Raw genomic sequence first — 12,413 nt, forward strand, 5'->3', positions numbered from 1 at the left:
CCTGAACCCAAGTCTGCCTTGGCTTCAAAGCCCTGGCTCTTTCCAATGAACCACAACAGAACAGTCCAATATCAAATTTGCCAAAACCCAAATTGCCATTTTGGGCAGAAATTCTCCAGTATGTTAATGGGTAAGCCCTCGCAAGTCGGGCCAGCTAGTGGGGGCAATGCATTTGTATCAATTTTCTGCTCCCGTCTCTTCTCAAAGCTCAGCGAGGAAGATGGTTATTCCGGGCCAGGGGGAGAGCAGCCACCCAGCACTTCCTCCGCGCTCTCTACGCTGCTCCTGCATCTAGTCCATGATCAGACAGTGACAGTGAAATCATATTACTTTAGTTCCCTGCTGAAATGCCTTCCCAGATAACCTTATTCCCTCTCCTTCTTATTAAAGGTTAATATCGAAAACTGTCATATGAAGCATATCTCAGCATTTCATCATAACTGAAGGTACTGACTGTTGCTGTACCTCTTATGTAAAGTTTCACAGGACAACTTTCTCTGAGGAGTGGTTGAAAGAGATTGCTTTTCTTAATAAAGTACCCTATTTTGTCCAACTGGTTAATGGGGGAACATTGTACAATTTATTTTTGCATGGGCAGCCAGGAGGCTCAGAGCTTGTGCTCAGTTTGCTTAGGTATTTCAGGGTGTTTAAATGCCCAATATCATCCCTTAGCTCCTGGTGTTTTAATAATTTTGTCATGCTCTGTTCCTTCATTACAAGTAGCTTCACATCCTTTTGGAAGTATGCAAGGTATAAATAATGAATACATGAAATTAACAACGGAAGGAGCATTAGCATTCAGTTTGAACGTTTATCTGCAAGTCGATTGTTCTAGTTTGTTCTGTTGCTAATAACAGAAAATACCTGAGTCTGTAATTTAAGAGAATAGAATTTATTTATGTTCGGTTTGGAGATCCAGGGTCCATGGGCCACCTTCGGTGAGGTCTCTTGCTGCATTCCAACATGCAGAGAGTAGGAAAGCATGCCTGTGCTCCATCCCCTTTCTTTATAAACCCGCTGAAACAGATCATAATCACTTAATCACTCCCAAGAGCCCCAACTTTGGACATCATGAAGACATCAAGTTTTCTCTTAACACTTTCACAGCCAAATCTCAACATAAGAATTCTGGGGGAGACGTTAACCATAGCATTCTTCTCCTAGCCCCAGAAATGCATGTCTCTTTCCCATACAAAATGATCCCAACAACCCAAAAAGTCTTAACTCGTTCCAGCACCAATTCAAAAGTCCAAAGTCCAACGTATCATCTGAGGCAAATTCCTTCCAGTCATAAGCCTGTGAAATCCCAACAAATTACATACGCCAAAATACAGTGGTGAAACGGGCACAGGGTAGAAATTCACAAACCACAGAAGAAAGAGTAATAGGCACCAAGAGCTTCTGAAATCCAGGAGGACAGACATTGGGTCTTGAACCTCCATGTGCCATATCCTGAAGGCACTGAGAGGATCAAGCCCCCAGAGCATCAGGCAGCCTCATGCCTTGGTCTTGCTAGACAGCCCATGCTTTAGCTCTCTTCGGTTGGAGTCTCAGACTCATACCTACAGTTCTTTAAGGCTAGCATTGCATGTTGATAGCTGTGCAGTTCTGGAGTCTTGAAGGCAGACCCATCCCTGTGGCTCCACTAGACTTTTCCCTAGAGGAGACTCTCTGTGGCAGCTCTGACCCTGTATTTCCACCAGGTTTGCCCATGGAGGTATTAAGTGTTCTCGTAATACTATCACAGCCATATCTCAACACTTGACTTTCAGGGGGACACAAGCCATAGCATTGATTATTTGTTCATACAGGGATTCTTAAATGGTTTGGGGGTAAGGATATTTTTCTACCATAAGTGGCCCACGATTATATTTTAGATCATCAGCTTGGGTAGCAGGAAAACAAAAACATGACATTGAAAATGCCCTCTTATTTTAAATGAGTCTTTCAGGTATAACTTTCAGTACAACACTCGAGGCACCAATAGCCAGCAATGCTTAGTAAATGCTCTCTTAGGAATATTGCTGTGCAGAGCAATGCCATGATTCTCCCAGGTAGAATTGAAAGTGTTTTTATTTATGTACACCCCCCCCTTCCACAAAGGATTGAAGTTACTACCAGGCTGAGCTAATAGCTTCCTCTTTGGAACTCCTACATCATCTTACACACTGCTCTATTGGAGCACGTATATGCGATTTTGTAGTTATTTGTTTACATGACTGCTTCTCTCACTAGCTAGTAAACTCCTTAAGTGAACCAATTATGCATCTTCGTATCTCCCTCCCACTCTTCTCTCAAAGGCACCAAGAGCCTGAAATAGTATCTGGCACATAGGAGACCTGAGATAAATTCTAGCTGAATGTCTAATGTATCATCCTCAGGTCTGTCTTCTTACCTGCAAGAATGTTGACCCACCTCTCTACACCCAGTGAAGAATCAGGAGGGATAAAGGAAAATGTCTTCCTCAGCAAAAATATGTTTCTCTATCTTTTCATTTCAATCCCAAGCCAGTACAGACAGAAAAATCATGTGACCTGTGGGATCTAGTTAAAGGGGCCCTTGGAGAGAATGGTTTATGCTTTCGGCATTTTTGCATACAATAGCCCATTTCATTCTCTTATCTGTGGGACATCTCTAAGATGATGCCCCTTACCCATGCATACACACACACACACACACACACACACACACACACACACTTCGTCATCCCACCCTGTTTGTTTCTGTCACACTCCCTAGAGTCAGAACTCTGGATTCATCTGCTTGTCTTTGGCCTGTCCCCATGTTTGTCTTGCGGCTGCTCAATCTCAGGACCTAGAGGCACCTCTGAGTGTGGCTGGCCTCTGAGGCTGACACATTGCCCCGATCACTGATCTCGCCCCACGTCACTGTGTTCAGGATGAGGTTTCTAGGACACAGCGTATTTGGTGAGACAAAGCCCCAAAGGAGATGAATGCCCTGGCTGACTAGCTCAAGGTCAGAACTGGAACCGGCAGCCAGATTTCTTTATTAGCAAGCCATTCCACTGGCTCTGTTGTCGTTCTGGTCCCTATCTCTGAATCCCCAGCCAAACAGTCTGGAGCCATCTGACGGAGCATGTGGTTCACTCGTCCTTCTTCATCCCTGCACGTGCTCCTTGGCCAGGCTGCCTGTCAATCCCTGCTGAAGGGTGCAGTGGAGGGTGTAGGAGAGGGCTGCTTTACCCCACAGCAGCAGTGTCCTTCCAGAACTACAGCACCCAGCCTGTGCCCAAGGATGATCAGCTACAATGAGACACAAAACATGCACGCCAGTGCCTCTTTACACGGCGTGTCCGGCTCCACTCTCATCCTGACGTGCTCCAGGGTAGAAAGCACCATCAGGCCCCTACCGTGTTTTTCTTGTTTTGAGCTCTGTTTCTAAATGGATTACCTTGGCCAAATTACTTCATCTCTCTGTGTTTTCATTTACCCTTTGATAAGTGAGAAAAATCTCTCTCTGAGGACTGAGTGAAGGAACATAGGCCTGGCAGCTGGCAGAGAATCTGGTATCCCTGCACCAGCCCCTTGGGCATTTACCAGGAATATGACTCACCACCGTGGCCTCTCCAGTAACCCAGCCTGGGCTCCACGTATGAGGAGCTCTGTAGATGCTGAATGAAAGGAAAATCCCTCGGTATCCACCACCCCTTCCCCAACTGTGAGATGCAGACTTGCTGTGAGTCCATAAGGGCGTGCTCCCTCAGTCCTGTGTTTCTTCAGCTCTGATTCCCAGTCTTTTACTGGAAGGACTCTACCCCTGTTCCAAATCCCCTAATGGTCTCCTGGCTTCAGAAACTGCAAGCATCCAAAAGAGATTACAGGGAGATGGTGATCTCTCCTCTTTTCTCCACACTAGCCCACTGGTTTGCCAGCATAAGTAGACCTACTGGGTGGGCCCCTCAACAGCCCTGCTGCTGAGTTCTCTGTGAGCTTGGAGATGGACAGTGTGCAGTCCATCCACGTAGCCTGCCAGGTCACCAGTTCCCAAGAGTCCCTCAGACTATTGCAGATGAAGTCTTCTGAGGACATAGTCTCCAGGGCCAGATTATCCAGAGTAATAATCATAGTTTCCATTTTTTGTATGTCATTCCTTCTGGAAGGCCTGGCAAATCACTCAGCACCATTCACTACTCTCAAGAGGCCTCCTCCTGTGCTGGGTGGAAGAGTTGCTGGATAACAGCAAGAAGGGCAATATTACAACCAACTCCTGCCAAAACAGCTGCATGGCAAACAAGGGGACACTGAAGACCCATAATTTAATGTGCATTATATTTATTTGCATTTGCACTTGACCCTAAATATCAAACATTCTCTAATCTTGCATTAACCATGAAATCGTTCTTGATTTCCAAGGGAACAAAATATAGAATTTTTTTCTAGATAGAGGGTTTAGCCTCAGGGCTGGGCCATAGAGCCAGACTCCCACTTCTTCCAGGCCTCCAAGATAGCACCTCATTCTGTCCCTTCCCCTTCCCCAAGATGAGCCAGCTGACCGGCTCTGGTCATTCCCAGAGAAAAGCTAGACACTGCTTCAGCAACCATGACTTCAGCGGGGGCGACAGAACTCTGGGTCACTGCGAAAGATCCAGCCTGTGCTCTCTGCCTCCCCCCGCCCCACCCTTGCCCAGTGCCCATGACTAGGGCTTTTTGTGTTGTCCTGGAGTTGGCACCCTCTCCTTTTCCTGCCGATAATGCTGGCTGTTGTTTCTGAGCAAATGGAACAAATGACCGACATGAGCACCATGCAATCTGCAAACTGGAAACATCTGCAGGGAGGCAAGGGCAGCTGCTGGCTGGGGGGTGTGCAAGGAGCCAGTGAGAGGGGCTATAGGAGGAAGGCCCAAGAACCTCAGGGCAGAGGGCGGAGGGTGAAACCGCTACAAAAAACCGCAAGCAGGCAGACCTTCTGGAAGGCCCTACGACTACAACAGGTCTCACTAACCTCCCCTCCTTTTAACTTGTACAGAATTAACTCTTTGCTGTGTCCTGACCAGATGAAGGGAGTAGACAGGTACCCTTTTATAAATATCATTTTAGATGTTAAACTCTGTGTGGTAAAACTGAAATGGATTGAGATCAGAAGATGGTGTAAGGCTCTCACATAGCCAACTGCAGTTGGAGTTCCAGACGCATGTGTGTGCATGCCCATGATCCCTAGAGGAGAATGGAGGCGAAGGGATTCTGGTGCGGCCATCCTCCATTGGGGCGGGGGGAGGGTGACTTCCCGCTTTCTGCCTCTCTGTTTCTGTCTCTCCAGCGAGTGCACATGCTATATAACAAAAATCTCTCTTAAAAAAAAAAAAAAAGGGAACCAGCAGTTAGCGTAATGGCTATGTCGCTGGACTCCCACGTAGTCAACCGCGGTTTGCGTCCCGGTCCCGGTGGCTTAAAACTCATGCTGGGCATGTGTGTGTGTGCGTACCCAAGATCCCAAGAGGAAAATGGAAGAGAAGGGATTGTGGCGTGACCATCCCCCCTGGGGGTGATTTCTCGCTTTCTGTCTCTCTGTCTCTCTCTGTCTGTCTGGCGAGCGCACGTGCCCTATAGCAAAAACCTCTCCAAAAACAGGAAAAGAAAAAAAAAACTGAAATGGATTTGGGGAAACAAATAAGTCCAACTCCCCATTTCACAGGCAACAACATAAGCCCAAAGAGAAAGCAGATGTAGTAAGTTAAAAGTATCAGCACCATCCCAACCCCACGGAGAACGCATAGGGTGGGCCGTGCACACACATCATACCACGCTGCCTCCCTGAAGGTCAGGAGCCGTGCCAGGGACTTTCACATGCAGTGCCATGGCCACAGTAACACTCCTGGGCTCTCTCTGAGCCTGGCAGAGATGCTGGCATGTTATCTGATCGTTCATTAACCCTGGAATGCTTGTCATAGGCTCTCCCTTGGTCTTTGGTGTAGTCCTGTGATAAAGCCTACCATTTTCATCACATCTGCTCTTTGTAGGTAAGGAAATGGTCACTGAGCAAGGTTAAGTAATTTGCCCAAGGTTGCGCTGCTGGCAAAGGGTGGAGGCACCCTTGAACCCCAGCAGCCCCATGCCTAAACCTTGTGCACCCTGCCCAGAGCAGCTCCTTTAACCTGAGTGCAGTCAAGTCCTGAGAGGTGAGTTTTGCTCATTTCTACAGATGTGAGCCGGTTGAGAGTTTAGATTCCTGAATTCAAAGACAACCATGGGTCAGCTCCTCCCCTACAGAGGGACTATATAGTGTGAAACCTGGTTCTTGACCCAACCTCTAACCTGGAAGGGAAGTTTTGGACACCACCAGGACTGGTTAGTGGGGAAGGGCCAGGTGGGATGAAATGCAGTGGGAAGCAGACTGGCTCTTTGGGTCTGATTTCACAGGGCTCACTGGGTTTCCCTCACTGTTCCTCAGCCCTGCTTTTTTGATAAAGGATGCAGGGGCCAAGAGGTGTTCTCATGTCCTGGCTCTAGAGAAACCCATGAGACTGGGAGAGGACAGGAGCTTCGTGTTCCCTGATGGAGCTGGAAACCCTGCCCATCTCCTCCTCCAGGCAGACAGCTAGGAAGGAGACCTGTTCCAGTCGGCTTCTGGGCAGTGCTTTGCCTCCCCTGTGGATCTGACAACTGGAGAGACCTGAGGCGCAGAGCAGAAGTTCTAAGGAGGCCTGGGTAGGGTATCTCTGCCCTCTAGCCTTCTCCCGGAAGTTGCAGTGGCGTCAGCCTATCTCCCCTGCTCCCCTGCAGCGGGTGGCAGGGTGGGACTGTCAATGTGATTCATCCACAACACAATTTGAGGATGCTGCTGGTGCTCCAGCCGGACATGCTCCTCTGGAACACTGAGCACCAGGGACACGGGAGGGAGGAGTGTCCCAGCAGATCGCAAAGGTCTGCACAGCCCCCACCCAGGAAGAGGGAGCTCCCCTTCCGGATAGCTGGGGAAGCCATGGGGGCCTCCAGAGACGGCTGGGACTGCAAGCTGGGCCACAAAAAAAAATCCTGCTGGTTGTCAGATCTGGCTGCTTCCTCCTCTGAGGCCAGTACTTAGACTTAAAGCTGGATGTCCTCTCCATGGCCCCATCCTGACATCGGTTAGGCTTGCCCTCTGCCTGTCAGGACTGTGCCCCTGGCACCGTCCTCGACTGGCCACTGTCCAGGTACACACAGCCCTCAGCTCCCAGGGCCTTGGTGTAAGCAGGAAGCTGCTCTCAGGCCGTTAGAGTCAAAGGAGAGGGGATGAGAGCCAAAAGGAAGTCACAAAGATCAGCCTAAAATAACCTCCCTCCAGGTTAGTCAGGAGGCGGAGCCTGCACGTGGGGCCAAGTTCTGAGGGCATGGCTCAGGCCAACGTCAGAAAGGCCCTGAAGCAAACCAGCGGGGGCTGGGCTTGGAGCAGTCCCCATGCTCTTATCAGCTCAGCAAGCCACTGCCAGAACCCCTTCTGCTCAGAGGCTTCCGCCCCAGCCGGCATCTGTTTCCTCTCCTATATTTAAACAGCCAGGTTGGTGAACTTGGGGGCATCTTTGCCCAGAGAGGAGCAACCTCCTGTAGAACACACAGGGCACACCGTGGCACTGAGGCCTCTGGCCTGTTCCGTGCTGCTTCTCAGCTTGGGCTGGGTGACTGGGACCCAGGGTTCCTGAGAAGGCCCATTATTCTACATAGTACGCAGCAAAGCCGAAGCCTGCAGGAGACCCCAGCTTGGGGCAGGGGCTGGGCGGGCAACTGTGAGGTCTGCTCAGATGTTGTCCCTGAAAGAGCAGCGTGTGTCGCCTCCCGGGGTGGGGGGGCGGGGCTCGGGGAACCCAGAGGTTTGAGAAACAGCACCTGTTGCTCAGCACAGCCTGCGCGTTGGTGTGTGCGGCTTCTCATCACAGCGAGTCCTGAGGTATATCCAGGCCTCTTGGCCTCTCCTTCCCACTCTTATCTAAACAGAGCGGTTTGTTTAGAGGAAGGCGTCGGCATCCACCTAGAACCTTTTCCTGGTTCTGCTGGCTCCTGGGTCCCAGGCTATTGTAATCTTATCCCACTGCACAGACACACACACACATAAACACACAACAGTAACGTCATGAAACGAGGTGGGAGGAGGGGTGTCTCAGCACTCCTCTAGGAGATCTCCTCATGGAAAGTACCAACACTGAGTAACCACAGTCCACGTCCCTTCTCCGAGGCTACCAGGCCTCAGACATAACCAATAAATATTCCCCATGAGTGGCCTTATGCTGCTCTGGCAATGTGGGCTGACTTCCCTGGATTTAGACATTGTCTCATAGGTGCCGGCAGGTGGCCTGGTGGTTAAGGGCGCTGGATTCCTACATGACCAACTGTGATTCGAGTCCCTGGTGGCTTGCTTTCTCGCTTTCTCTCTCGCGCGCTTGCTCTAGCCCTCTCTGGTCAAATTAAAGTAAATAAATAAATAAAGTGAAGTAAAATAATTCTTTAAAAAAAAATTGTCTCCAGAAAAAAGCAACAATAGCTCCTATCAGCTGTGTTCTGTTCTCCTCGTCTGTCTCCACATGCCCTAGGCTGTCTTCCCAGGCAAGGTACGAGAGAGAGAGGCTTGGCTTAATTTTTTTTTTTTTTGTCTTTTTCTTAAATGTGAAAAGCCCCAGTCAGTTGAATATTTTATATTCTTAGAATTTGCCTTGAATAGAGCATTTCTGAATTTCAGCCCACAAAAACACGCTGGAGTCACACCAGAATTCAAAACTCCAACTCTGCCACTTAGTGGCTGCGTGAGTTTCAGCAAGTTATTCTCATTGTTCTGAACCTGTTTTCACATCTGTAAAGTGAGACTGAAATAAGAATAAAAACCACCTGAAAGAGTTGTTGGGGGATTCAGGAGCTGATTTGTATATGCTCCCAGCAGCTTGCCCAGCACTCATAGCCAGCCCTCCGCAGGCTGGCGCACTTTGGATGGCCAACCTATGACTTCGGGAAAATCGCTTAACTTCTCTGAACTTTAGACTTCTCATTTAGAGAGCTGGTTCTCAACTGAGAATGATTATCTATTTGTTGGACTTGTACTCCCTTTCATATTCCAAACTGAAAACTTCAGTGCTTACTGAAAGCAGTGCCCCTCTCAGCAGTCGCTCCGTAACTGCTGTCCCTGTAATGACAGCAGCCATTAGCTGAGGACTCGCTATGCTACCCAGCCTAGTCCTCTGTGGGACTTAACACATTCCGTGAGGCAGGTGTGATTATCGTACCCATTTTGTAGATAAGTAGGCTAAGGTGAAGTGACTGGCCCAAGAACACACACATAGTAAATGTTAGCAGCGTGATTTGGACCCAGGCAGCGTGACACAAGAGCCACCACTTTTAATCTCTTTGCTACCCCTGTGCTATGTGATGGACTGCAGGTGCCACCGCGAGGGACTTTTTCTTACCCTAAGATAGATGTGGTTGCTGGTAGTTGAGAATTTGGGTTTTAAGTCAACCACACTGAGGTGCTTACCCATTTTATGGCAGACACCTTGCAGGGTTTCTCAACCTCAGCTCTACTGACATTGTGGACTTTGTCGTGAGGGGCTGTCTCTGCACCCCAGGGTGTTTAGCAGCATCGCTGGCTTCTATCCACTAAATGCCAGTAGCAACCAATCCCCCAGGTCATAACAATCCAAAATGTCTCCAGGGGCGTGGTAAAATGTCTCCAGACATCACCAAATGTTCCCTGGAGGGCAGAATCACTCCCAGTTGAGAACCAGTGCTCTAAATGAGAAGTCTAAAGTTCAGAGACATTAAGCAATTTTCCCAGTGTCACAGGCAGCAGAGACAGAATGGGAACCTAAGTTTACCTAACACCGAGGCCTGCTATATCATGCTTTCTCCTATCCCCTAAGTAAGGAAGAAGCAAACTCAGTATGGAAATCTGTTTTCCCAGAAGCAACAGCATCTATACACTGATTACCCTCCTCACAAACTGTTCAGAATCTGAACTTGCAGCCTCTGACTGCTACTTACCACAGCATGATCTAGAGTTAAGATTTGGAGAGCTAAATCCATAGTGACCAAGGCCATCCTGCCATGCCCAGGAACTTAAGGTTGTGTTTACAGTCCTGTGTCCATTGAGTATGCCATTAGGCTTGGTTCAAGCATCTCTTCCTCGGGTTCTTCTGGAACCACAGAAAAGACTGGGGTCTTGGGAAGTCATGGCAACTCTATCAGTTGCTTGTCTTATGCCACTGTTTAAAAAGAGCTGAGGTCAGACTCACTATTCAAACTTTCAAGTTTCATCTCTTTTGGTTCCAGGTTAATTGATTAAAATCTTTATGGACGGGGCCAGCAGGTGGCATGATATTTAAGGCACTGAACTCTCACATGGTCAACTGCGGTTTGAGTCCCAGACTTGGTGGTTTGCTTTCTCACTTTCCTTTCTCTCTCTATCTCTCTCTGATGAAATCAAAACATAAAAATAATGAATAAAATTAAATAATTCTTTTTAAAAAATCTCTATGGACACAAAATGGGCTGAATTTGTAAATTATACAACTTCCCATGATGTGGAGAGATTTGTGACTAAAGAGTGTCTACCATTTACATAAATATCCGGTAGTATCCAGGAACACTAATCATAGCAGAACTGAAACTACCCCAAGCCTAGGTTTCTTCCATCAGGCTTTTGTTCTTTGCTTCCCTCCTCTAGCGTCATGCCCTTTTTCTCTCTCAGCTGGGCCCTATCATGCTAGACAGTATTTTTAAAGTACTATACACGGCGGGGACCAGCGATGGCAAAATGGTAACATTACTGGACTCCCACGTAGTTGACTGTGGTCCGAGTCTTGGATCCAGTGGCTTTTTTTAAGAGAGGTCTTTGCTATGGTGCACATGAGCTCACCAGAGAGACAGGGAGAGACAGAGAGACAGAGAAACAGAAAGTGAGAAATCACCCCCTAGGTAGGATGGCATCACCCTCCAGAGGGGATGGTCACATCACAACCCCTTCTCCTCCAGTCTCCTCTCAGGATTTTGGGCATGCACACACACATGCCTAGCGTGAGTTTAAGTCACTGGTTCCAGGACTCAAACTGTGGTCAACTACTTGGGAACCCAGCATCATAACCATCATACCATCTGCTGGTCCCTCCATGTGGTCTTTTTTTTTTGGAGAGGTTTTTGCTATAGGGCGCGTGCGCTCGCCAGATAGACAGAGAGAGACAGAGAGGCAGAAAGCAGGAAATAACTCCCGGGGGGGGGGGTGGCCACACCGCAGTCCCTTCTCCTCTATTCTCCTCTCGGGATCTTGGGCACGCACGCACATGCACCCAGGGTGAGTTTTAATCACCGGGTCCGGAACTCGAACCGCGGTCAACTACGTGGGAGTCCAGCAACATAGCCATTACTCCATGTGGTCTTTAACGCATAGGCAAAAGCAACTTCAAGTACAAGCAGTCTTTTGAAAAAAAAAAAGAAAGAAAAATTAGTGATTTAATTTTATTTATTATTATTATTATTTTAATTTGCTAGAGAGTATGCATGCTCACTAGAGACAGAGAGAGAAGGAAAGTAAGAAAGCAAGCCACCAGGTCAGAGACTCGAACCCTGGTCAGCATGTGGGAGTCCAACTCCTTAACCACCATGCCACCTGCTGGCCCACAGTACATTCTTTGGGAAACTAAAATTATCACAAAGAGTGAGTTTACTGCAAGAGCCAGCTTGCCTCCCTTTGGGGGGAAAATGCTGCCATCTATCCATGTTGGTAGAGTCCATACTTCTGGGCAACCTTAAGAGCTGTGCATTCAGGTAGTTGCCATTTCAGGGTTCCCACAAAGATGCCCTGACAAGAGTCATCACAGAGAATTTTTTTTCCAGTTTTTCTATAGGGTGCATATTCTCACCAGAGAGAAACAGGGAGAGAGAAATTGAGAAATCACCCCCTGGGGAGGATGGCCTCACCATAATCCCCTGTCCTTGATTCTTCTCCAGGTTTTTTGGCACATGTGTACATGTGCCCAGCATGATTTTCAAGCTGCCAGGAGTAGAACCACATAGCTGACCATGTGAGATCCAGCTGCCTTAACCTCCACATCACCTGCTGGCCCTTTACCACAGAAGAATTTTCATTATGAGATCAGAAAAACAACAATCTCTAAAATAAGTCATCAGGAAGATGGTGGCAAAAGGGTGAGAGTAAATTTCAGCCTCCAAGGCAAGAATTTGAAAGATTAGGACTTGGGGTCAGTAGATGGCCTAATAGTTATGTTGTTGGACTCTCACATAGCATACCGTGGTTTGAGTCCCAGATCTGGAGGCTTGAAACTCCTGCTGGGTGTGTGGATGTGATGCCCAAAATCCTGAGAAGAGAATGGAGTAGAAGGGACTGCGGCATGGCCATACCCTGGGAGGTAATTTCTCACTTCCTCTCTCCCTCTCTCTCTCTCTCTCTCTCTCTCTCTCTCTCTCTCCGACAAGCACACC

At 48.3% G+C, this 12,413-nt stretch overlaps 1 long non-coding RNA gene across 1 annotated transcript in view; it reads right to left on the reverse strand.

The window, feature by feature from the left end:
• Positions 1–906: 906 nt before the first annotated feature.
• Positions 907–12,413, reverse strand: part of LOC114007983 (uncharacterized) — a 44,728-nt gene continuing 33,221 nt past the window's right edge. Inside the window, exon 3 of the long non-coding RNA XR_003549551.1 lies at positions 907–1,017. This is a non-coding gene — a long non-coding RNA (uncharacterized LOC114007983). The remainder of the gene's footprint in view (positions 1,018–12,413) is intronic.

The sequence above is a fragment of the Tupaia chinensis genome, unplaced genomic scaffold (assembly GCF_000334495.1).
Source record: "Tupaia chinensis unplaced genomic scaffold, TupChi_1.0 Scaffold000270_2, whole genome shotgun sequence".
NCBI lineage: Eukaryota > Metazoa > Chordata > Mammalia > Scandentia > Tupaiidae > Tupaia > Tupaia belangeri.